General features: G+C 44.3%; 1 long non-coding RNA gene across 6 annotated transcripts in view; it reads right to left on the bottom strand.

Annotated features, from left to right (window-relative positions):
• Positions 1-1202: 1202 nt before the first annotated feature.
• The window catches only part of LOC121076449, a 124757-nt gene continuing 99998 nt past the window's right edge, over positions 1203-25961 (bottom strand). For 4 of the 6 annotated variants that reach the window (XR_005823513.1, XR_005823508.1, XR_005823514.1 and 1 more), the window contains one exon: positions 1203-2513. This is a non-coding gene — a long non-coding RNA (uncharacterized LOC121076449). Of the gene's footprint in view, positions 2514-16428; positions 18989-25961 lie in introns of those variants that run through there. The other 2 variants (XR_005823511.1, XR_005823510.1) reach the window with 2 other exon arrangements.

The following is a 25961-nucleotide window of genomic DNA, read 5'->3' as shown; positions in this document are numbered from 1 at the left end:
TGCAGATATTGTAATCCCATCTGTCTGGTGCTACTGTTAAAACTACCTTTGAGCTAATGAAATTAGGTACATATGCAACTTTCTCAGGTGTGTAACCTTCAAGCAGAGTAAATATCACAGTATAGGCTTTAGGTCTGAACTGCAGATGTGTCGTTCTCCCAGCGGTCGAGTCCACAGGGGGTGAACAGGCAAGTGCTGCTGCCGAGCTTGTGTCCCTGCTGAGCAGGACAGACCTCCCGAGGGGTTGGTGTTGGGGCCTGCAGTGTGTGTGGCTGGGTAGGCTGCCTTCGGGTAGCAGTGCTTCCCAAAGGCCCAAGGGCCCTGCAGCACTGTGCAACGCGCCAGAGAGGGAAAATTGGATCCGAATGAAGTTGCTGCTTCAGTGACCAAAGCCATTCTCTACAGGGAGATATGCCTACAAGATCCTAAGGGATTAGAGCTTAGTAGAAGCTAATAAAGACTGTAAACAATTTGAAAGCAGTAGCAGTTTTCAAACAAATATGCATGCAAAACAAAATGTGGTAGAAAGAAAAAAAATGCATGAGGTGAGTCGAGGTCTTCAGTACATGCACAAAGTGCAGGCCAAGCCATGGCTGCTGAGCCCAGTGGTATGGCTGCAGCCGCTGGCAGACCTCCCGCTTGTCCCCAGATGTTTCCTCAGTGATCTGCTCCAGGCTAGCTCAGGAAATGAGACCTGGCTGAGGCCCGCCTCCCCCATCAACAGCGCAGGAATTAAACGTTTTGGAGGGCAAAAGGTTGCCAGGGTAGGGTGCATGCTCCCAGCTGCAGCATCACTGACAGAGTTAGAGAGCACCCTGCTCTTCAGGCGATTTTTGGTGGGATGGAGCCACACTGCTCTAGGGGCACTGAGGCTGCCCGGTGGAGGCAGGGCTGGCACTGCAGCTCTCCAGGCCCCCCAGGACCCCCCATTTATGCTGCTTTTGTGCTGCAGGGACCCTATGCTAGTGTGTGGTTGCCAGGTCCAGGCTGGGCCTGAAAAGAGCAACTCTGAGGTGCTGCTCAGGGCACGATGGAGCTGCGTACTGTCAGCAACTGCAGAAAGGGACACTAGGGAAAAACAAAAACAGGGTGGTTCCGGGTTTGGAATCAACCCAGCTGCACAGTGAGGGCCCTGAGGTGCTGGGGCAGCAGCACGTAGCCTGGCTGGGAGCAGCGAGGGAAGCCCTCCAGCTGCCATTCCTGACTCAGCCCACATGCAGCTCTGCAGGTGCTCATGAGCTGTGACAAAGACATTTGATGTGTTTTATAACTCAGCTAGTAGTACAATTAAGACATATACAAAAAGCCAGGGGGAGAGGGTAGCATTTTCTGGCCCTGATAGTCAACTTTTGCATCCAATTTAATGGTGGCTACAGTAATTTGATAACAGATATTGGCATTTATGTATGTTTACAAATGTGAAGTAAACTCCGTGTGTGTGGGCATGCAACTGTTCTCTATAGGTTATTGTTGATGCTGTCTTCGTTCACATCCATTAAGCCACAGATGCTGCCTTCACTGAATTAATGTGGTGACAATGGCTGAGGTTACAGCATTACTGATCTGTGAGGGGATGCAGCACGGCAGGAACAAGGCTGTGTGCAAGGGCCCTCCTACTGGAACCTAGAGGCATCCTAGGGACACTTACTGTAATATAATGCCCCCTGGAGGCCTCTCAGGGCACTCCAGTGTGCCGTAGGGCACACTTGATGCCTTGCTGGGCCCCACTGCGTCCTCTGGCACCAGTTAGAGGCCTCCTACGGTTCTGTGCTGTCCTACGGTGCTGTAAATGCCTCACAGTACACACTAGAGGCCTGCAACAGCCCTCCACTTGACTCCAGAACCTCCGAATGTATACCAGGTCCCCCCAGTGCACTCTAGCTCCCACTGAAAGCCTCCCAGTGCCCCCCACTATCCTCTAGGATTCCCTGAGTGCGTCCCAGTGCAGCCTTGAGGTATTCCATGGCCCTCCAGTGTACTCTAGTGACATTTCTAGGCCTTGCAAGGCCTGTTGGTGTACTCTAGTGCTACTCGAAGGCCTTGCAGGACACTCAGGTACTCTCTAGAGTCACCTACTGGCATCGCAGTGCCCCGAGTGGGCTCTACTGCCCCTGAGTGGCTCCCCAACACTACTGGTTCACTCGAGTGTCCCCGAGATGCCTCCCAGTGCCTCCCAGTGTGCTCTATTGCCAATTAGATGCCTTGTCCACCTCTTCACTCTCTTCCAGGTTGACCTGAAGAAATCCCAGTGCAAACTAAAGGCCTCTCGTTGCCCTTCTCTCTGCTCTAAAGGCTCTACAAGTTTACTTGGCTCTTGCAAGGCTTCAAGTGGTGCTAGAGTATACTGGGAGGCCCTGCGAGGCCTAGGAATGTCTCACCAGTCAGCCCCTCCTTACCCGAATGCTTTGCAAACTTTGTACGTTTATGTTTCCAATTTTTGAGTCCTCTTTTCTTACCATCCTAGTTGTCACTCATTTTCAGCAGACGCCCAGTTTCATGAAGAAATGAGACACCTGGGAATTTAAGTATAAATTGCATATAAGTTCCACAGTCGTTTCTTTTGCAACAGTATTGAAATTGCTTGGATTCGCCTTCCCTTTCCAATGAGGCCAGTTCCTATGCTAGTGCTCATGCATTAAGATGCTATCAGCTAGGTAGTACCTCAAGTGCCACGCTGCTTTTTTTTTTTTTTTTTTTTTTTTTTTTTAACCACGCAGATTTCCCACCTATCCAAGTAATTTGCAAAGGTAATTTTCTTTCTACTAATCTATTACAATAAATCAATGAATAAATAAATGATAATGCAGCAATTAAATGTGTAATGAGATGGGTAAGAACTATTAATAAATGCAGAGCTAGTTGCCCAAAGGTGAACAGACTTACCCTCTCTTCTTACAAGCCAAGTAATGAACTTTCTATGATGGAGAAACAAGCAGCTGCTAAACATGTAAATGAAACCAAGGTATATACAAGTTCACACTACAATGCTGTTCTTCAGCCTCATTATTATTGCCACATTATCAGTTCTCCTGTGACTTTTTCTCTGAATATTTAAAGATAGGGCGGGGAGATATGCAATTATTTTTAAACACCCTTCTGCCAAATGACTGTCTGAATCAACCCAACGGTGCTGCTGAGGTGTTGGCTCACTTTGGGACCCTACGCCGTGCAGTGCGACGGAGTTTTATCTGAGCAAAGCTACTCCAGAACCACTGTTGTTCTGCAGGAAAAAGCCAAAAGAAAATGCAGAAATTCTGAAATTCCATGAGATCAGAAGTACTTTTTTTCTTTTTAAAAAGAAATCCAGCATTATTTAGTATCAAAGCTGAACAAACCAACACAGGGAGGGTAGATACTAATGTTTCTTCTCAGTTTATAAATTATAATATTACTACCCTGTACACAGTCTTTTGGTACTGCCAAAAGGAAAAAGCAGAATGCTCTTAATACTTTTTTGCCTCAGAGTTCTTGCCACTTAAGTAGGAACGCTCTGGGATACTTCACGCTTCTTCATTTTGTGTCTGTCTTCAATGTTTTTTTCCATTCAACGTTACATGACACAGGGTTACCCTTTCATACAAAACTTCCTTACCACTTACTTCAATAACCACAACAGGTTGCCATTTCACCCCCACTCTTTCCTGAAAGTGTGCTCTCTGCCTGTTCCATGTTTGCATGTGTTCAGCTGCATATATGCTTCACTGTACAAGATCACATTATTCAGAAAATTTGTTTTCAAAAGAATGATTGATGCATTTATTCTTTTTGTCCCAGTCCGAGTTGATTCTGGCAAGAATAATCCATTAACACAGGAGTGAGGAGATACAGCATTACCCAGAATGTCAACTTGTTTATCTAAAACTTTCGTATACTTAGAAGAAAAAGGGTTGCCCCTCTACCCCCTTGCATACAGTTTGAGAATTTCAAGGGCAGCTCCATAGTTAGCAGAGACTTCAGTGAAGCTACAGTGCTTGATTTATTATAATACATTTCAGGTAACAGAATTATCTTAGCAAATTAGTTTGGCTGATAGGAAAGCTGGCCAGCAGATAAGCTGCAGTGCTGACGTTTGACCTGACGTGCAAATGCTTCTGCTGGAGTCTGGCAGCTTCACAGTTGAGGATGAGTCGCAGCACATAGAAAGTGCTCAGGAAAGAAGAAACAAACAAGCCATGAAGGTGGCCAGGAACTGCATGCAGCATGCTACCTGGGAACATTGTCCCTGAGACTGTCTGGCTGCCGAGAAGCTTCCGTCTAAGGTGAGAAGTACTAGCTGAGCCTTTTTTTTTTTTTTTTTTTTTTTTTAATTCAAACACTCAGCAGAAGGCCACTTCACAGAGGAAACTGGACAAGTTTTTTTTTTTTTTTTTTTCCAAATCTCTTACTGCAGTCATGGAAATTTAATTGCATTTATCAACTGTAATGAAGCAATTTCTTCGGCTTTCCGTGGCTGCACCTGTCTGGGTCTTTAAAACCCAGCAAAAGCTGGTATGATGGGATCCTGCAGTAGGCAGTTGACCTATGGAGCTTTGAATAGGGATATAAGACTCTTATTAGAAAAAAAAAAAAAAAAAAAAAAAGTTTTATGCAGGATCTTTTATCCAGTAAATCCAAAAGCATCTAACTCTCCCCCAGCACTTCACTGACTGCTACTACTTCACCTGTCTACATGGGAAAAAAACAAAAAGAAATACCAAAGCCTTTAATGACGTTGAAGAATATGTTATATAGCACTGAATGCACCTGTCTCTGTAGTAGCGTGCAGAAGCTGTTTAAAAACAGGCAGATTAAAAAAAAAAAAAAGATACAAGCAGATATGAAAAACTCAGATTTGAAAGGACTTTAGTTTGGGAATTGTCATTAAATGCATTTGGGTTTGCATGTGTGCACTCAGGTGGTTGCAGAAAAGGCACAGTAGTGACGCAACGAAGCAGGATTTTGCCCTGCCACACTGCAATTTTTCTTGCCGTTGCTTCCCGGAGTGCAGTGGCCAGGGTGGGGACTGTAAGACAAGCGCCTTCAGGTGACATCGTTGGCTCACTGTTGTATGCGGTGCTCAGAAGACACTGAAATGAATTTACCGTTTCCCAAACAGGCCTTTTTAAGAGGCGCTATTAGATGCAACTTGATTTTGGGTCGCTGAGGATGGCATGAAGAATCTTTCATTATGAACTTTGCCAGCAGACCCCCCCCAGGGGATCTCCCTCCATATGACTGCTAGTTTTAATATCCTTCACTCCTTAGAAGCAATTACCTCTCAAGCCCCAGGACACCCACGGTTTGGTCAGGGATGCTGACTCTGACACACAGCCCAAAATTTTGGAGCTTAGCGGAGGACTAGATTTTTCTGCACTAGTCAGGCGCCACGTAAGCTCACAACTGCTGACTTGTGAAAGACCCCATCATAAGAGCAGACCAAGAAACGAGCATGGAAGTCCTGATCCCCACAGCTAATGGTCTCAGTGGCTGGTTGAAGCCTTGCCACTTGTGGCACGCCTGGATCAACACACGTGTCAGCAGGGTGTGAAATGATTGAATAACAGGAGTTTTGCACCTTGCTTGGTAGCACGCGTCCTGTATTCACAGAGGACAGGAAATGTGCTAGACCTTCTACAGCCAGAACCAATGGCCACCTCCTTCAGTTCTTACAGCAAGTGTGGGGAAATAGAATGATAACAGAGAGAGCAATGAAATGGTAAACGGGGAGAGAGGAGAGGGAAAAGGATCCCTTTTTGCCAGGTAAGAACTCGGTGATAAATAGGTCTGTGCATGTTCCCCGTCTCATTCCTCACTTGCCAAGTCTGATGCTATTTTCATTAGGTCATGTTACCATACATGTCATCTTATACAAAGGTGCAGTATAACACAACTGGAGGTTGAGGTGCTTGTAGTGAACACAAATGAGCTTGTAATGGTCCATCTGCTTTGATTTTATTTAGTGATCCCTCAAGGGCTGGGAGCTAGAGGGAGAATAACAATGCTTCAACCCATCTGCTATTGTAGTACCAGCTCCAGTTGAATTATCACATGTTCTGAGTGGCTGGCATATGCTGTGACATAAAGCTACAAGAAAGTGTTGCTCTCCAGCTGTTGTGTTGACAAATACTTTTCAGCCAGTCATTAAGTTCAGCTCAATAACCAGGGAGAAACTGCAGCTAAAAGTTGGTTATTATTTGATTTTATTTTAAGCATTAGAAATCACTAGCATGATATATTTTATTTAAAAATGTGTCACTAAGGGCACACATTGTATATGAGCTCCAACAATAAAAATTTCTTTGTGACGGCCATAAATTTTTGTGTTATAGGATCGGATGGGCATCTCTGTAACTGACAGTGTAAATCTTAGTAATGAAACCACGGCTAACCTTGTTTTAGAAGCAGCACATCTGAAGCAGTGTGCGTATAAACTTGTTGGCTTCGTGGTGCTATGGGCCATAAGCATGCTTGACTACAGAAAGAAAGACCCAGAAGGAGACTGTGATCTGAGGCCACACACAGTGCCAGACAGCAGGACTGTTTCTAAACTGAAGAAGAGGAAAGCAGGAAGGGATGCGAGTAGAGACATTCATCTGCTGGATGCAACAGGTTCCCAGGGCTCCTCTGGCCTTGCACCTCATCTGCAAGGTGCAGTTGCTAAAAGCGGCCACAAATTGTGCCTTTATGCCCTCTTCCCTGTTGGTGGCCTGCGGAAGAGCTCAGAGTGAAGACACTCTGGAGGCACCCTGATTTCACAGAATCACAGAATCATTTAGGTTGGAAGAGACCTCGTCCAACCTCTGACCTAACGGTAACAAGTCCTCCACTAAACCATATCACTAAGCTCTAAATCTAAACGCCTTTTAAATACCTCCAAGGATGTTGACTCAACCACTTCCCTGGGCAGCCTATTCCAATGCCTGATGAAACTTTCAGTAAAGAAGTTCTTCCTAATATCCAGCCTAAACCTCCCCTGGCACAACTTTAGCCCATTCCCCCTTGTCCAATCACCGGGCACGTGGGAGAATAGACCAACCCCCACTTCGCTACAGCCTCCTTTAAGGTACCTATAGAGAGCGATAAGGTCACCCCTGAGCCTCCTCTTCTCCAGGCTGAACAATCCCAGCTCCCTCAGCCGCTCCTCGTAAGCCTTGTTCTCCAGACCCCTCACCAGCTTCGTTGCCCTTCTCTGGACTTGCTCGAGCACCTCAATGTCCTTGTAGTGAGGGGCCAAAACTGAACACAGTACTCGAGATGCGGCCTCACCAGAGCCGAGTACAGGGGGACAATCACTTCCCTAGTCCTGCTGGCCACACTGCTTCTTATACAAGCCAGGATGCTGTTGGCATTGTTGACCACCTGAGCACGCTGCTGGCTCATATTCAGCCGATTATCAACCAGTACTCCCAGGTCCTTCTCTGCCAGGCAGCTTTCTAACCACTCATCTCCCAGCCTGTAGCGCTGCTTGGGATTGTTGTGCCCCAGGTGCAGGACCCAGCACTTGGCCTTGTTGAACTTCATACGGTTGCCCTCAGTCCATCGGTCCAGCCTATCCAGATCCTCCTGCAGAGCCTTCCTACCCTTGAGCAGTTCGACACATGCACCTATCTTGGTGTCGTCTGCAAACTTACTGAGGGTGCACTCGATCCACTCATCCAGATCATCGATAAAGATATTAAAGAGAACTGGCCCTAGTACTGAGCCCTGGGGGACTCCACTAGTGACCGGCCTCCAACTGACTGGATTTAACTCCATTCACCACAACTCCTTGGGCCCAGCTACCCAGCCAGTTTTTAACACAACAAAGTGTACGCCAGTCCAAGCCATGAACAGCCAGTTTCTTCAGGAGAATGCTGTGGGAAACGGTGTCAAAAGCCTTACTGAAGTCAAGGTAGGCCACATTCACAGCCTTTCCCTCATCCACTTAAAAAAAAAAAAAAAAAAAAAAAAAGCACGTCACTTTGTCATAGAAGGAGATCAGGTTCGTCAAGCAGGACCTGCCTTTCATAAACCCATGCTGACTGGGCCTGATCGCCTGCTTGCCCTGCAAGTGCCGCATGATGACCCTCAAGATAATCTACTCCATGAGCTTCCCTGGCACTGAGGTCAAACTGACAGGCCTATAGTTCCCCGGGTCTGCCCTCCGGCCCTTCTTATAGATGGGCCTCATATTTGCTAGCTGCCAAAGATTTGCTGCCAGGTTTGTACCCATATGTAACACTTGCTTCAGAGACAGCCTGCTGCTGCGGGTAGGGATCGAAGGGACTGGTAAGGGGGCACAACCAGCCTCTAAATAGTGTCACTGAACCCTCAGTGCTGCCGCTAACCCGGCAAGGCAGTGCATGCTCTCTGGAGCGTGGCTCTTGTGCGTTTCTGTTAACCATTGCATTAAGGGCTCAGTTCTTAAATACGACTTATGCTTGTATTTTTTCTCACAAGAAGAATAGGCCCTGTTCACACTGCAGCATTTCATTTCTCGAGGCTTGTATTTCCTATTGTATCCAAAGACCTGTGGGTGCCAGCTGTTGCGGGTGCTGCCGTTGTATTATGATCCCCTGGCTAGTGCAGGAATTGTTGATTACGTTGCCTTTTGAATCAGTTGATTACCGTGAATAATAGGCCAAAAAGGCTGTCAGCATTTTGACTTTAACTATAACTGTTACAATTAATTATGGGCTTAATTAGCATATATGCCTAGCAGTAGAGCATGTCATACGTCATGGGTAACAGATGATCCTGCAGCTGTAACAGAAAGCGTGATACAGGTTGGGATACAGATAGTTATTAATAAATGGGTTCTATTGTTTGAGGTCCTTATTTACCCAAATTAGCAAGCATGACATAATCAACCCAAACTGTATAATTTATAATAATTGATTTCATTTTGACTGACCACCAGTCGGGTCTACTACATGCCCTCGGAAGAAAAATAGCCCTATTAGGATAAGTTTAATCCTAAACATAGCTAATGAATCCTATTACTTTAAGGTCATATTTGAAGCTTTTGTTAATTGTCAGAACCATTTTAAATTGATTAGAGTTAAATTAAATCAATGTAATGTTTAGAAAAACAATATTTCTAATGGATGAGGCCAAGCTGACCTCGAATAAACATATTTATCAACCGATTTCAGTGAATGAGAAGGCTAGCATCTGGGCTCATAATTCATGATTGTCTATAATATGGGAAATGTCACTATCTAGGCAATTAATTATGTCAGGTAATAAATCTGTTGCTCACAGTTGAGCGTTTGCCTGTTGGGGTGACAATTCCCTCAGCAAGTTTATGATGTTTAGAGACACTCTCTCCTCCCCCAAACCCACACTTTACAGGAGCAGAAAAACCATAGACAACATCAGGGAGAAAGAATGTGGAATATTTTCCTAACTGTCAACACTTAGCCTTTCCTAGCCTGACAACATGCCAAACTGCGATAACTTGGTATGGAAACATGGTCATTTGGAGTACACGGACACCCTACGATGAAGAAGTTTTGCTGAACTGTCCAGCAACATTTCCCAGGCTGGAGAGGTCAGGAGGTGTTAACATTTCCTTACGGACCACCATGGTTAAGTGACTGGTTTGTGGTAAATCACTGAGAGGCAAAATGCATAATGACTAAAGAAATATATGCCTTGTACAAGCCTGAGAGTTTCAGAAATTCAGAACAGATAACTTGAGCTAGGTAGGCTACAAGCTATTTCACAGCTAATGATGGGTACAGTTCAATACAACAGGGCCTAGGAAAAATGATACACAAGTAGGATCAAATTAACATTAACCTGCATTCAGCAGCTTAGGAAAAATTCTGGCATTATTGTGACTGAATGCTCTCTGTTCAGTGGTTTGTCAAAAAAAAAAAAAAAAAGGTAAACTAAATATTCATAAAGAAAGTGAAGAAAGTGTAAGAAAGCCGTATAAAAAATGGTGCAACAGTAGTCAAGAGATGGGTAAATTCAATCTGAATAGTATCACATGTGCAGCACAAGCTGTCTTATATTGAACAACTCGCAATGGAACCAATAAGGCTGAGTATAAACGACAAAACATTTCTATAGGAAAGATGTAGGATAATTGAGGAAAAGTTGAACAAATTGAAAAGAACCTGTAGAAGTTCAAAAAACAAAGAGAAACAGAGGTCATCAGGCAGAATTAGATCCTTGCGTGAAGCACCAAGCACCCTATGGACAGGGTGTCCTGATCTCCGCTGCTTCCCTCACAGAGGCTACAAGCCAGAAAAGGCCCCACTCCCACACTCGCTTTCCCACCAAGGGATAGGTTTCAGTTCACACAGTTCAGCTTCCCTCATGCTTTGCCATGACTCAACTTTATCGACTGGACTGCCTGTGTTGACACGGTGAAAAGCAGCTGCCCTGCCACCACTTCTGTTCAGGTTTAGCACAACTCATCACAACGGGTGAAATACGGCTCCTTGTATTTGGACAAAACTCTTACATCCCGCTATTTGCATTACTGAGAATAAGACATCGAGCTATAGTAAAAGAGTGTGCGCATCCTTAGCGTGCACAGACTTCATTTAGTGTGGGCTGAAGCTGCCACTTGACTTCAACTCCTTGGCAGATACTTTGCAGATACTACATGCAATTAAGCATTTAAATAGCAATCGGTTACATTTGTATAGAATTTATCAGCAGGTTTGGAAGAATATGAGGAAATCAAACCCTCGGCTGTGAAACACTACGCTGGAGGGCTGCTTTAGGATATTAAGAGAATTTTCTGTGTTTCTGTGTACGTCTGTGAGAGAATGAGAGGCTCTGTGTGTGAGTGTGTATATAATTACTATTTCATTTCTTGGGTAAAGTTCCCCCTCCTTTCCTTTACGACAAGGAAAATTGCTCTTCAAACCTGTCTTCAAAATGTAATAACTTTACTTGCAACCAACCACTGCGGACCCTGACTGGACTCTGAATTATTACTGTGAGATGAAACATTTCTTTAACAAAACTGAGTCCTTTAATATCCCCCATCTCTGTTATTAGATGGACAAATGAATTTTACTTTGAACATAACATGTGGCATTGTCTGAAAATTGCTGGTATGAACTGAAGTTGGCAGGTATTTTCTTGCTCCCCTCATCAGTGATTGCCATTTATTATATGTTGCACCTTTATCTGTCAAATACTGCAGAGCGCTATATTGATTTGTGTCTGCTGCAAAGCAAAGGTCACTTTGATCAACATACTACAAAACCAGAAAAAGTAGGGTTCTGACATTTCATTACCTGGGAAAAAAAGGACTAAAATAAATAAGAATATGTTTGAGAACAGAGCTCTTCAATATCACAGTGTGCAGTAACTGTAATTAACAAAAGAACCGCTCTATGGAGGTTAAGGAGAAAAAAGAGAAGGCAGGTTTTCTTGCAGGGACTATTCTTTACATGACTGATTCTGTAACGTTACAGCTGTGATCTCACTGAAGTGTTACATTCATTACAAATCAAATACATTGGCTTCTCAGATTCAGACTTTTAATGAGCAATAAAGCTCAGCAAGTCTTGAGGAAACTGGGGAAGATTTGATCAAACTTTCAATTTTGTCTTAGAAACCCTGAAGGCACTTCCTGTGCTATCTCCAGAGGAAGAGATGGTCCCTACATTAGGAATTTACAGGCTCAAGAGACAAGAGAAAGCACGGGAGAATGAGCGGGATCCACACGCAGTTTGCCAAAGATTAACCGTGAGCGGAAAGCAGAGCCAAAAATTAAGCCCAGACCTCATTTTCCCAATCTAGTTCCCAACAGCTTAGTTGTCTTTCAGAACTGGCACACAGTTTACAATTTACTCAAATAATTTTAAGGGAAGTGGTGTCCCAGGTGAGCTGGTGTTTTTTTTTTTCTTTTTTTTTTTTCTTTCTTTTTTTTTTTTTTCCCTTCTTCTTCACGCCTGGTGTTTATGTATTGCTTAACTTTTTGTCAGGCACCTAGATGCTCTTGCTCACAAGCTGAGTTGCTAGACAGGGCTTTTCCTGGAGCAGGTTCTGGTAGATCATGTCTCTCTTGCCCTGGAACTTGGTCATTCTACACAGAAAAATGAATCTGTGATCTAGCCACTGTTACTGCTCTACCTGAACGTAGGAAACAGAACGGCCAAACTGCTTTCCCATCATTACTGCTCGGAAGTGTCTTTTTTTTTTTTTTTTTCTTTTTTTCGTTTTACATATAGTATTTCGTTCTTCACAGGAAACACCACGTTTGCATTGAAATACAGCAAGCAGTTATACCTAAGGTCTTTTGTTATACCTAGGATGACTAGGGTGCACATCACAGCTTGCATGGCATATGGCAGTGCTTATCACGTCAATAGCAAAGTCTGAATAATGCAATGCTTGGTCGTAATTATCTTTTATTATTATCAAGGGTCATTCCTGGGCTCTTCATCCTTTCATCATCTCGTGTGGAATTTTGGTCTTCCTTATTAATTAAATAGCCAGTGTGACTGAGTTAGCCAATTAGCTCTGCCTGAAGGGATGAGCATTGATCCAAATAAAGGGCTCGAGTCCACAAACTTGTTGCTTCGAGGCGGAGTCTTGCAGGGAGCGGGCTGGCAAGAGGGGACTTGTGGGACTTGGCAAGCTATTGTTTGTCTATCCCAGATCATTTGTGTTTATTAGACAAGGCCAACATCTTTTTACTTGGATAGTTTCCTGTTTGGAAAACACTGCTTAACAAACATGAAACCTTTCGCTAGGGGCATGATTGATTTTATTGAAAATAATAGCTTTCATTAAATGAAAATTAGACATTAAATCAAAATCAGGGATTGACATATTGTGTTCTGATGTTACTTTTGTTTTTTTTCCAAGTGACTTTGTTTTAAGTTTGTCATTGAAAATTTGTAGAGTTTAAATTGAAAATTTACACAACACACTGCAATACAGAAGAAAATATACTCTGTTTTCAACATTTACCTCACCATGACAATGTTTGTACCCTAATTCTAAATCACAGATTAAAATCCCCCACAGCAACAGGGCTAGGCGCGTTTTAAATATTTGTGCCCAAAAGACGCATCGGATATGTATGCAAATGCAGCTCATCTCTCTCATGCTGTGCCATTCTCACTCCCCTTTTTTTTCCTCCCTTTATCTTGATATGTTTACTATTTCTTCTACACTCTGCTTCAGTGAATAGCAGATCAAACTTCAAAGCAACTTTTAGTTTGAAATTTGTTTCCAAGCTCCTAAGCTATTCTTTTTCTGACAGCAGTGGATAAGAAATTGTCACTACCACTGGTGACATGTCATTGGAAGATACAGAAATAACAGCTGGGCAGCAGTGAGATAGCAGGAAGTAACTTCTTGAAAAGATTGGGTTGACAAAACCAGCTATGAGAACAGAGGTAGAATGACCCCCCAGAAGGCAATCCAATCCGCTCAGCTCTTACTGACTCATAGGTATTCTGCCTTTTTTTTTTCTTTTCTTTCTTTTTTTTTTTTTTTTAAATTAAATTATATATAATACTGGATTTGAGATTGTTTGAAGTATTAAAACAACAGTGTAATAATTAATGGAAACTACTATTGAGGGTTAAGAAAAGGATGAGGCCGAATAGATTTAGCCACTAATTTCAGCGTTTTAAAAGATACCACTGAAATGATAAGTTTAGGGTTGCTGATGTAACTGGCACAGCTGAATGTCATTAAAGTCAAGAATCCATGATCGCAATGTGAGATCAACGGGTTATGACATTTTGATGTCAGGCTGATGGATCTGACTTTCTAAATGAAGAATGATTGATTATGACTCTTCAAAAGTATGGCTCATTATCAGCATATCGAGGCAACTGTTGACACCGAGCATATATAACACCCATTATGGCATGTCAAAAGTTATCGCTTTGGATGGGTGGCCACGATATCTGAGAAATTTAATTGTTCTGATTACTGCAAGATGTTATAGTATATTGCATAAAAGAAAAATAGCGCATAGCAGCTACAAGGAAAGTACTATACAGGCAAAGGCAAGACGGTGATTTTTTAGCCCGGAGTGCATTTTGTACGTAACAGATGGTCCACACAGCCTGTAAGAAGCCTTTCTTTCTGATGGTAGTAGAAAAATTATATAAAGCACAATGTGGGTTTCATTTGCTGCATTTTATAAAAGCCTACAAATTTGTCTTCCAAACCCAGAATCACAGAGACCCATAAGAAAGCATATTTCTTGATTGCAAAGAGAGCAGATTTCGTACTAACTGGTTTTGAAAATCTCCTGCTATGCAGCACCCTATACTTTAATTAAAAAAAAAAGAGAAAAAAAAAGTGACTTTTCTTTACAGTACATTACAGTCCATTGCGCAAGGGCTGTACAGCAGATGATATAGAAACTGTCATGGAGAGTGCATTAAATGCAGAACTGAACAATATTCATGGTAATAAAACAATGCATGAGTAGCCCAGCCCCATACACCATTCTGTAATGAGCACTACTATCAAAAGAAGTCGATATTACAAAAGAAAATATTAAATACAATCCAAAAATGTCATGTTAAATGTGGTCCGCGCACCAATACACTATGGTTTTCTATACCCTTCAGAGTTCTTGGAAAGGCTCCAGGCCACCGAAGAAAACAGCAGAAACCGTCACAGCAGATTTTTTTTTTGCCACAAAACGTGACAGAGTGAAAACAGAAAACAGCCAGGAAGAGACAGATTCTTCTCAGGAGTTGAAGTCCCTGAGTACCCTCAGCTACTACCTTCTGAAGCTCCAGATGTAGGTTATACAGGATTTCACACAGGCGGTTCAAACAGTTTCAAACCACCGCATTTAACATTATATTAATTTGGCTTGGGGGACATCATATTGTATTGACTTTCCATCTAGAAAACGAAGACATTAGACAATTACAAGTCAAATAATATCACTAATTCTGCCAAGTCTTGCCAATTATTATGTCTCCCCAAGGATAAAGGATTTTATTTTATTTTTTTCTTCCTCAGAAAAAATAAAGGTGTCCAGCTGAAATGAGGTGGCAGTCTTTCAGGTGTGGCTTTACTTTAGGGGGCTTCTAGTAGGAGTTGGACTTAACTTGTGGATCACTTTTGGAAAAGTCAAGCCTTAAAAATAGCTTCTCAGTAACAATTAATTACCAAAGCAATCATTTTGCAAATTCCTCTCTGTTTTGGAAGATCAGCAAATTCTTAAGTAAATTGTGATTTAGGCATACCCTTTCCTTTTTGCAGCTGGAGAACATCAGAATGGCTCTTGAGAAGCAGCAGTTTCCAACACGTGCTACACCTGTTGAACTTCTGTTTCAGAGAGAAATAGGATGTCCCTGTTCGTTGGCTTTTATGCATTTCTATTCACACATGTGGAAGTAACTGAGACTTACATGGGACACAATTTGCCACTGTTCTGAACCAGGGCCGAGTGCATGTAGAGAGTTCTGCTCCAATTTGATCTTTTCTTACTTTACATGTATACTGACTGGGGCAAGTCATTACGCAAATCAGAGGACAGTGGAAATCTATGAACATCACCTGCCAGCAGCATCTGGAGTTTAGGTATTTAATAGTTATGAATTAGATTTTTCAGGAGAACAAGTGTTAGGGGATTTTGCAAGATCTGAAGAAATTTTACTAACATTACAACACTGTATCATTGCAGAGAAATCCTACTAAGGCCTAAATTCAGTGTCACAGCACTGGAAGCGTGTTTTTTTTTTTTAAATTATTTTTAGTTTTATTTTATTACTAGTTGCTTCTCTGTGAGATTAAAAAAAAAAAAAAAAAAAAAAAAAAAGAGTTGTACGTTTAATCTACCCAAACAGATTGGTTTGATGGGGTGTGGTTGTAGAACAGCTCATAGTCTACCAACTGAACCCTTGTAAGCACTTCATCAGTCACTGAATTTAAGCCAAAATTTTCTTCATCCTTAATGGAGAAGTCTGTCACAATGCAATAGGAATGCTGCAGAGTATTAATAGTGGGTTTATAGAAATTGCTGTGAACATCTAGAGAGTCCACTCAACTCCATGTTGCCCAGCTGTGCCAGTTTGAACACTTTATAGAAGAGAACACAGTTCTCCATCATTTTAAAAAACATTAAAAAACTTAATTGGTTTACTGGAGCTCCAGCACTTGGGCTGCTGGAGAGCTGTATTACCTCAGGTGGGTTTGCAGGCTCCTCTGGAACCTTTTCCTGGAGTAGCTGTTTGCTTCTCTGGCCACTAAACTCCCTACTCATGAACCCTGGGAGACCTCTAGTGTGCAGTACAGTGCACTAGAGAGCCCTGCCAGGTCTTCAGGCAATTTTAGTGCACATCTGGGGGCCATGGGGGACTTTCAGGGTGTGCCAGACTCCACTGGGGGGGGCTGGAAGACTCTAGGGTGCACTGGGAGGCCTCTAGCGCTTTCTAGAGTGCAGTGGAGGGCCTGGGAAGCCTGCAGGCCCTAGAGGGGCCTAGGGACCGTGCAAAGCCTCTAGAGTGCCCTACAATTTTTCTAGGGGGTGCTAGAGCTCGATAGAGAGCCCTGCAAAGTCTCCCGGGGGCACTAGATTATACTGGCAGGCCCTGGGAATCTCTAGGGTGTACTGCGTGGCTTCTTGTGCTCTTTAGAGTGCGGTGGGGTCCCTGGTAGGCCTCCTGGAGTATCCTAAAGCATCCTAAAGCAAACTGAGGCTGGGGGGTGAGAGTGGGGGAGGGAGGAGGGAGGCATTTGGAAGTGGTAGAGGGCGCTGGAAAACTTTCAGGGGGAGGTAGAGTGCACAGGCTCTACAGCGGAGTGAATTCATGGAAGCTGTGTAGCGAGCACTGGAAAGCCTTTAGTGCACCCTAGAGGACACTGGAGAGACTTACAAGGCCTCTGCATGGCCCAGGGAGACATTGAGTGTACTCTAGAGCACACTAGAGAGCCTAGCAAGGCCTCTAGGAGGCACCAGTTTACAGTGTGTGTCCCTAGGAGGCCCGTAGGGTGCAGGAGAAGGCTGCTAGGGTACCCTAGAATGCACTGGAGGGCCCTGAGGCCTCTAGGGTGCAGTGGGAGGCCTTGTAGGGTGCACTGGGAGGCCCCTAGGTCTCCAGAGTTCAGTGGGAAGCACTGGGAGGTGTCTAGGCTGCACTTTGAGGCCCCTAGTGTGCCTGAGAGTGCACTGGGGAGCTCTGGGCAGCCTCTAGAGAGCCCTGGGAGGCTTCTAGGGGATGCTAGAGCATACTATGCGGTACCTTCTGAAGGCATGGTAGGGCCTTGCAGGCTTCTAGGTCAGGCTAAAGCACACTGGAGAGCACTGCAAGGTCTCCGAAGGGCATTAGAAAGCACCAGTGTGCCCTGGGAGCCTTCCAGGAGGTGCTATACTACACTGAGAGGCCCTCAAAGCCTCTAGGACACACTGGGAGGCCTCTAGTGCTCTCTAGAATGCTGTGGGGAGTCCTGGGAGGCCAAACAGACATCCTAGAGCTACCTGTGGGGGTGCCTGGGAAGCATTGGGGAAGTGATAGTGCACATTTACAGGCCCTGTGAGGCATCCAGGGAACACTAGAACTCACCGGGAGTGTTAGGAGGCCTCGGGGGGTCATTAGAGCAAAACAGGGGTACTGGGATGCCTGTAGGGTACTGTAGATAGCAATAGAGAGTCCAGCAAGGCCTTCAGGTGGTGCTAGAGGACAGTGCAAGTCCCTCTGAGGCCTTCAGAAGGTTCTAGATAGCACTGGAGCACCACAGGAGGCCTGGGAGGATACTAGGGCATCCTAAAGGACACACTGAGGGGCACTGGGAGGTATTTGGGGGGAGCTAGAGTGCACTTGGTGGTCCCGCTGGATCTTCAGAGGATCTAGAGTGGATCGGAAGGCCACTGAAGGCCTCTCGTGAAATGTGAGGCATTTACAGCACCCTAAAGGACAGCGGAGAGCCCTGTGAGGCCTCTAGCTGGTGCTAGAGCTCTTCAGGGGGCCCCAGGGGGTGTCTAGTGTGTCTTAGAGTGCACTGGAGAGCCCTGCTGTGTCTCCATGAGGTGCTTAGAGCACACTTGGGGGCACTGGGAGTCTTTTAGAGTGTGCTGGACTCCACTGGAAGGCCCTGGATGACTCTTGGTTGCACTGGGAGGCCTCGGCCTCTACTGCTCTCTAGAATGCGGTGGGGGTTCTGGAAAGCCTGCTGGGGATACTAGAGGGCACTGGGGACCATGGAAGGCCTCTAGAGTGCCCTGGAAAGATTCAAGACGGTGCAAGAGCTCACCAAAGAGCTCTGTAAGGTCTCCCAGGGACATTAGATTACACTGGGAGGCCCAGGAAGACTCGGGTGCATGGAGAGGCCTCTAGTGCTCCCTTGAGTGCACTGAGGTCCCTGGGACATCTCTAGCACATTCTAGAACAAACTGGGAGGGGTTAGGAGGCATTTGGAAGTGGTAGAAGTCACTGTGAGGCCCTGGGAGGCATACAGGGGACACTAGAGTGTGTGGCTCTCCAGTGTGCTCTAGTGACATTTCTAGGCCTCGCAGGGCCTCCCAGTGTACTCTAGCACCACTCGAAGCCTTGCAGGACTCTCCAGGGATCTCTAGAGTTGCTACTGGCATACCAGTGCCAGTATTGTTATGACCCTAACTCAACACCAACCCCAGCTAAGTCTCCCATGAAATAGCCCTCACAGCAGAAGCCTTTTGGTAGCCCTCCACTTCCTTTGGCAGCCTTTATACAACCCCACTCAGAACAGGACTCTGCGCCGAGCCTCTTGCCCACACTGCACTCCTGGGCCCTGTGCATGAGAACAGTGACACTCAGCACCTCACCGAGAGTACAGGATGCAGAAATGCATTTTGTGACACCCCCACATCCTCTGTGGCAAGGCAGTGAAAGCCAGGGGCACCTGAAGGCAGCAGCTACGTAAATAGACTTTTTGTAAATGTGAAAAGTACGCTAACAGACAGTCAGCCCCTCCTTACCCAAATGATTTGCAAACTTCGTACGTTTATGTTTCCAATTTTTGAGTCCTCTTTTCTTACCATCCTAGTTGTCACTCATTTTCAGCAGACGCCCAGTTACATGAAGAAATGAGACACCTGGGAATTTAAGTATAAATTGCATATAAGTTCCACAGTCGTTTCTTTTGCAACAGTATTGAAATTGCTTGGATTCGCCTTCCCTTTCCAATGAGGCCAGTTCCTATGCTAGTGCTCATGCATTAAGATGCTATCAGCTAGGTAGTACCTCAAGTGCCACGCTGCTTTTTTTTTTTTTTTTTTTTAACCACGCAGATTTCCCACCTATCCAAGTAATTTGCAAAGGTAATTTTCTTTCTACTAATCTATTACAATAAATCAATGAATAAATAAATGATAATGCAGCAATTAAATGTGTAATAAGATGGGTAAGAACTATTAATAAATGCAGAGCTAGTTGCCCAAAGGTGAACAGACTTACCCTCTCTTCTTACAAGCCAAGTAATGAACTTTCTATGATGGAGAAACAAGCAGCTGCTAAACATGTAAATGAAACCAAGGTATATACAAGTTCACACTACAATGCTGTTCTTCAGCCTCATTATTATTGCCACATTATCAGTTCTCCTGTGACTTTTTCTCTGAATATTTAAAGATAGGGCGGGGAGATATGCAATTATTTTTAAACACCCTTCTGCCAAATGACTGTCTGAATCAACCCAACGGTGCTGCTGAGGTGTTGGCTCACTTTGGGACCCTACGCCGTGCAGTGCGACGGAGTTTTATCTGAGCAAAGCTACTCCAGAACCACTGTTGTTCTGCAGGAAAAAGCCAAAAGAAAATGCAGAAATCCTGAAATTCCATGAGATCAGAAGTACTTTTTTTCTTTTTAAAAAGAAATCCAGCATTATTTAGTATCAAAGCTGAACAAACCAACACAGGGAGGGTAGATACTAATGTTTCTTCTCAGTTTATAAATTATAATATTACTACCCTGTACACAGTCTTTTGGTACTGCCAAAAGGAAAAAGCAGAATGCTCTTAATACTTTTTTGCCTCAGAGTTCTTGCCACTTAAGTAGGAACGCTCTGGGATACTTCACGCTTCTTCATTTTGTGTCTGTCTTCAATGTTTTTTTCCATTCAACGTTACATGACACAGGGTTACCCTTTCATACAAAACTTCCTTACCACTTACTTCAATAACCACAACAGGTTGCCATTTCACCCCCACTCTTTCCTGAAAGTGTGCTCTCTGCCTGTTCCATGTTTGCATGTGTTCAGCTGCATATATGCTTCACTGTACAAGATCACATTATTCAGAAAATTTGTTTTCAAAAGAATGATTGATGCATTTATTCTTTTTGTCCCAGTCCGAGTTGATTCTGGCAAGAATAATCCATTAACACAGGAGTGAGGAGATACAGCATTACCCAGAATGTCAACTTGTTTATCTAAAACTTTCGTATACTTAGAAGAAAAAGGGTTGCCCCTCTACCCCCTTGCATACAGTTTGAGAATTTCAAGGGCAGCTCCATAGTTAGCAGAGACTTCAGTGAAGCTACAGTGCTTGATTTATTATAATACATTTCAGGTAACAGAATTATCTTAGCAAATTAGTTTGGCTGATAGGAAAGCTGGCCAGCAGATAAGCTGCAGTGCTGACGTTTGACCTGACGTGCAAATGCTTCTGCTGGAGTCTGGCAGCTTCACAGTTGAGGATGAGTCGCAGCACATAGAAAGTGCTCAGGAAAGAAGAAACAAACAAGCCATGAAGGTGGCCAGGAACTGCATGCAGCATGCTACCTGGGAACATTGTCCCTGAGACTGTCTGGCTGCCGAGAAGCTTCCGTCTAAGGTGAGAAGTACTAGCTGAGCCTTTTTTTTTTTTTTTTTTTCAATTCAAACACTCAGCAGAAGGCCACTTCACAGAGGAAACTGGACAAGTTTTTTTTTTTTTTTTTTTTTTCCAAATCTCTTACTGCAGTCATGGAAATTTAATTGCATTTATCAACTGTAATGAAGCAATTTCTTCGGCTTTCCGTGGCTGCACCTGTCTGGGTCTTTAAAACCTATGGAGCTTTGAATAGGGATATAAGACTCTTATTAGAAAAAAAAAAAAAAAAAAAAAAGTTTTATGCAGGATCTTTTATCCAGTAAATCCAAAAGCATCTAACTCTCCCCCAGCACTTCACTGACTGCTACTACTTCACCTGTCTACATGGGAAAAAAAACAAAAAGAAATACCAAAGCCTTTAATGACGTTGAAGAATATGTTATATAGCACTGAATGCACCTGTCTCTGTAGTAGCGTGCAGAAGCTGTTTAAAAACAGGCAGATTAAAAAAAAAAAAAAGATACAAGCAGATATGAAAAACTCAGATTTGAAAGGACTTTAGTTTGGGAATTGTCATTAAATGCATTTGGGTTTGCATGTGTGCACCCAGGTGGTTGCAGAAAAGGCACAGTAGTGACGCAACGAAGCAGGATTTTGCCCTGCCACACTGCAATTTTTCTTGCCGTTGCTTCCCGGAGTGCAGTGGCCAGGGTGGGGACTGTAAGACAAGCGCCTTCAGGTGACATCGTTGGCTCACTGTTGTATGCGGTGCTCAGAAGACACTGAAATGAATTTACCGTTTCCCAAACAGGCCTTTTTAAGAGGCGCTATTAGATGCAACTTGATTTTGGGTCGCTGAGGATGGCATGAAGAATCTTTCATTATGAACTTTGCCAGCAGACCCCCCCAAGGGATCTCCCTCCATATGACTGCTAGTTTTAATATCCTTCACTCCTTAGAAGCAATTACCTCTCAAGCCCCAGGACACCCACGGTTTGGTCAGGGATGCTGACTCTGACACACAGCCCAAAATTTTGGAGCTTAGCGGAGGACTAGATTTTTCTGCACTAGTCAGGCGCCACGTAAGCTCACAACTGCTGACTTGTGAAAGACCCCATCATAAGAGCAGACCAAGAAACGAGCATGGAAGTCCTGATCCCCACAGCTAATGGTCTCAGTGGCTGGTTGAAGCCTTGCCACTTGTGGCACGCCTGGATCAACACACGTGTCAGCAGGGTGTGAAATGATTGAATAACAGGAGTTTTGCACCTTGCTTGGTAGCACGCGTCCTGTATTCACAGAGGACAGGAAATGTGCTAGACCTTCTACAGCCAGAACCAATGGCCACCTCCTTCAGTTCTTACAGCAAGTGTGGGGAAATAGAATGATAACAGAGAGAGCAATGAAATGGTAAACGGGGAGAGAGGAGAGGGAAAAGGATCCCTTTTTGCCAGGTAAGAACTCGGTGATAAATAGGTCTGTGCATGTTCCCCGTCTCATTCCTCACTTGCCAAGTCTGATGCTATTTTCATTAGGTCATGTTACCATACATGTCATCTTATACAAAGGTGCAGTATAACACAACTGGAGGTTGAGGTGCTTGTAGTGAACACAAATGAGCTTGTAATGGTCCATCTGCTTTGATTTTATTTAGTGATCCCTCAAGGGCTGGGAGCTAGAGGGAGAATAACAATGCTTCAACCCATCTGCTATTGTAGTACCAGCTCCAGTTGAATTATCACATGTTCTGAGTGGCTGGCATATGCTGTGACATAAAGCTACAAGAAAGTGTTGCTCTCCAGCTGTTGTGTTGACAAATACTTTTCAGCCAGTCATTAAGTTCAGCTCAATAACCAGGGAGAAACTGCAGCTAAAAGTTGGTTATTATTTGATTTTATTTTAAGCATTAGAAATCACTAGCATGATATATTTTATTTAAAAATGTGTCACTAAGGGCACACATTGTATATGAGCTCCAACAATAAAAATTTCTTTGTGACGGCCATAAATTTTTGTGTTATAGGATCGGATGGGCATCTCTGTAACTGACAGTGTAAATCTTAGTAATGAAACCACGGCTAACCTTGTTTTAGAAGCAGCACATCTGAAGCAGTGTGCGTATAAACTTGTTGGCTTCGTGGTGCTATGGGCCATAAGCATGCTTGACTACAGAAAGAAAGACCCAGAAGGAGACTGTGATCTGAGGCCACACACAGTGCCAGACAGCAGGACTGTTTCTAAACTGAAGAAGAGGAAAGCAGGAAGGGATGCGAGTAGAGACATTCATCTGCTGGATGCAACAGGTTCCCAGGGCTCCTCTGGCCTTGCACCTCATCTGCAAGGTGCAGTTGCTAAAAGTGGCCACAAATTGTGCCTTTATGCCCTCTTCCCTGTTGGTGGCCTGCGGAAGAGCTCAGAGTGAAGACACTCTGGAGGCACCCTGATTTCACAGAATCACAGAATCATTTAGGTTGGAAGAGACCTCGTCCAACCTCTGACCTAACGGTAACAAGTCCTCCACTAAACCATATCACTAAGCTCTAAATCTAAACGCCTTTTAAATACCTCCAAGGATGTTGACTCAACCACTTCCCTGGGCAGCCTATTCCAATGCCTAATGAAACTTTCAGTAAAGAAGTTCTTCCTAATATCCAGCCTAAACCTCCCCTGGCACAACTTTAGCCCATTCCCCCTTGTCCAATCACCGGGCACGTGGGAGAATAGACCAACCCCCACTTCGCTACAGCCTCCTTTAAGGTACCTATAGAGAGCGATAAGGTCACCCCTGAGCCTCCTCTTCTCCAGGCTGAACAATCCCAGCTCCCTCAGCCACTCCTCGTAAGCCTTGTTCTCCAGACCCCTCACCAGCTTCGTTGCCCTTCTCTGGACTTGCTCGAGCACCTCAATGTCCTTGTAGTGAGGGGCCAAAACTGAACACAGTACTCGAGATGCGGCCTCACCAGAGCCGAGTACAGGGGGACAATCACTTCCCTAGTCCTGCTGGCCACACTGCTTCTTATACAAGCCAGGATGCTGTTGGCATTGTTGACCACCTGAGCACGCTGCTGGCTCATATTCAGCCGATTATCAACCAGTACTCCCAGGTCCTTCTCTGCCAGGCAGCTTTCTAACCACTCATCTCCCAGCCTGTAGCGCTGCTTGGGATTGTTGTGCCCCAGGTGCAGGACCCAGCACTTGGCCTTGTTGAACTTCATACGGTTGCCCTCAGTCCATCGGTCCAGCCTATCCAGATCCTCCTGCAGAGCCTTCCTACCCTTGAGCAGTTCGACACATGCACCTATCTTGGTGTCGTCTGCAAACTTACTGAGGGTGCACTCGATCCACTCATCCAGATCATCGATAAAGATATTAAAGAGAACTGGCCCTAGTACTGAGCCCTGGGGGACTCCACTAGTGACCGGCCTCCAACTGACTGGATTTAACTCCATTCACCACAACTCCTTGGGCCCGGCTACCCAGCCAGTTTTTAACACAACAAAGTGTACGCCAGTCCAAGCCATGAACAGCCAGTTTCTTCAGGAGAATGCTGTGGGAAACGGTGTCAAAAGCCTTACTGAAGTCAAGGTAGGCCACATTCACAGCCTTTCCCTCATCCACTTAAAAAAAAAAAAAAAAAAAAAAAAGCACGTCACTTTGTCATAGAAGGAGATCAGGTTCGTCAAGCAGGACCTGCCTTTCATAAACCCATGCTGACTGGGCCTGATCGCCTGCTTGCCCTGCAAGTGCCGCATGATGACCCTCAAGATAATCTACTCCATGAGCTTCCCTGGCACTGAGGTCAAACTGACAGGCCTATAGTTCCCCGGGTCTGCCCTCCGGCCCTTCTTATAGATGGGCCTCATATTTGCTAGCTGCCAAAGATTTGCTGCCAGATTTGTACCCATATGTAACACTTGCTTCAGAGACAGCCTGCTGCTGCGGGTAGGGATCGAAGGGACTGGTAAGGGGGCACAACCAGCCTCTAAATAGTGTCACTGAACCCTCAGTGCTGCCGCTAACCCGGCAAGGCAGTGCATGCTCTCTGGAGCGTGGCTCTTGTGCGTTTCTGTTAACCATTGCATTAAGGGCTCAGTTCTTAAATACGACTTATGCTTGTATTTTTTCTCACAAGAAGAATAGGCCCTGTTCACACTGCAGCATTTCATTTCTCGAGGCTTGTATTTCCTATTGTATCCAAAGACCTGTGGGTGCCAGCTGTTGCGGGTGCTGCCGTTGTATTATGATCCCCTGGCTAGTGCAGGAATTGTTGATTACGTTGCCTTTTGAATCAGTTGATTACCGTGAATAATAGGCCAAAAAGGCTGTCAGCATTTTGACTTTAACTATAACTGTTACAATTAATTATGGGCTTAATTAGCATATATGCCTAGCAGTAGAGCATGTCATACGTCATGGGTAACAGATGATCCTGCAGCTGTAACAGAAAGCGTGATACAGGTTGGGATACAGATAGTTATTAATAAATGGGTTCTATTGTTTGAGGTCCTTATTTACCCAAATTAGCAAGCATGACATAATCAACCCAAACTGTATAATTTATAATAATTGATTTCATTTTGACTGACCACCAGTCGGGTCTACTACATGCCCTCGGAAGAAAAATAGCCCTATTAGGATAAGTTTAATCCTAAACATAGCTAATGAATCCTATTACTTTAAGGTCATATTTGAAGCTTTTGTTAATTGTCAGAACCATTTTAAATTGATTAGAGTTAAATTAAATCAATGTAATGTTTAGAAAAACAATATTTCTAATGGATGAGGCCAAGCTGACCTCGAATAAACATATTTATCAACCGATTTCAGTGAATGAGAAGGCTAGCATCTGGGCTCATAATTCATGATTGTCTATAATATGGGAAATGTCACTATCTAGGCAATTAATTATGTCAGGTAATAAATCTGTTGCTCACAGTTGAGCGTTTGCCTGTTGGGGTGACAATTCCCTCAGCAAGTTTATGATGTTTAGAGACACTCTCTCCTCCCCCAAACCCACACTTTACAGGAGCAGAAAAAAAATAGACAACATCAGGGAGAAAGAATGTGGAATATTTTCCTAACTGTCAACACTTAGCCTTTCCTAGCCTGACAACATGCCAAACTGCGATAACTTGGTATGGAAACATGGTCATTTGGAGTACACGGACACCCTACGATGAAGAAGTTTTGCTGAACTGTCCAGCAACATTTCCCAGGCTGGAGAGGTCAGGAGGTGTTAACATTTCCTTACGGACCA

This window comes from Cygnus olor, chromosome 12, assembly GCF_009769625.2.
Source record: "Cygnus olor isolate bCygOlo1 chromosome 12, bCygOlo1.pri.v2, whole genome shotgun sequence".
Classification (NCBI taxonomy): domain Eukaryota; kingdom Metazoa; phylum Chordata; class Aves; order Anseriformes; family Anatidae; genus Cygnus; species Cygnus olor.
The sequence above is the reverse complement of the archived record's forward strand: the minus strand, read 5'-3'. Positions and strand labels throughout refer to the sequence as shown.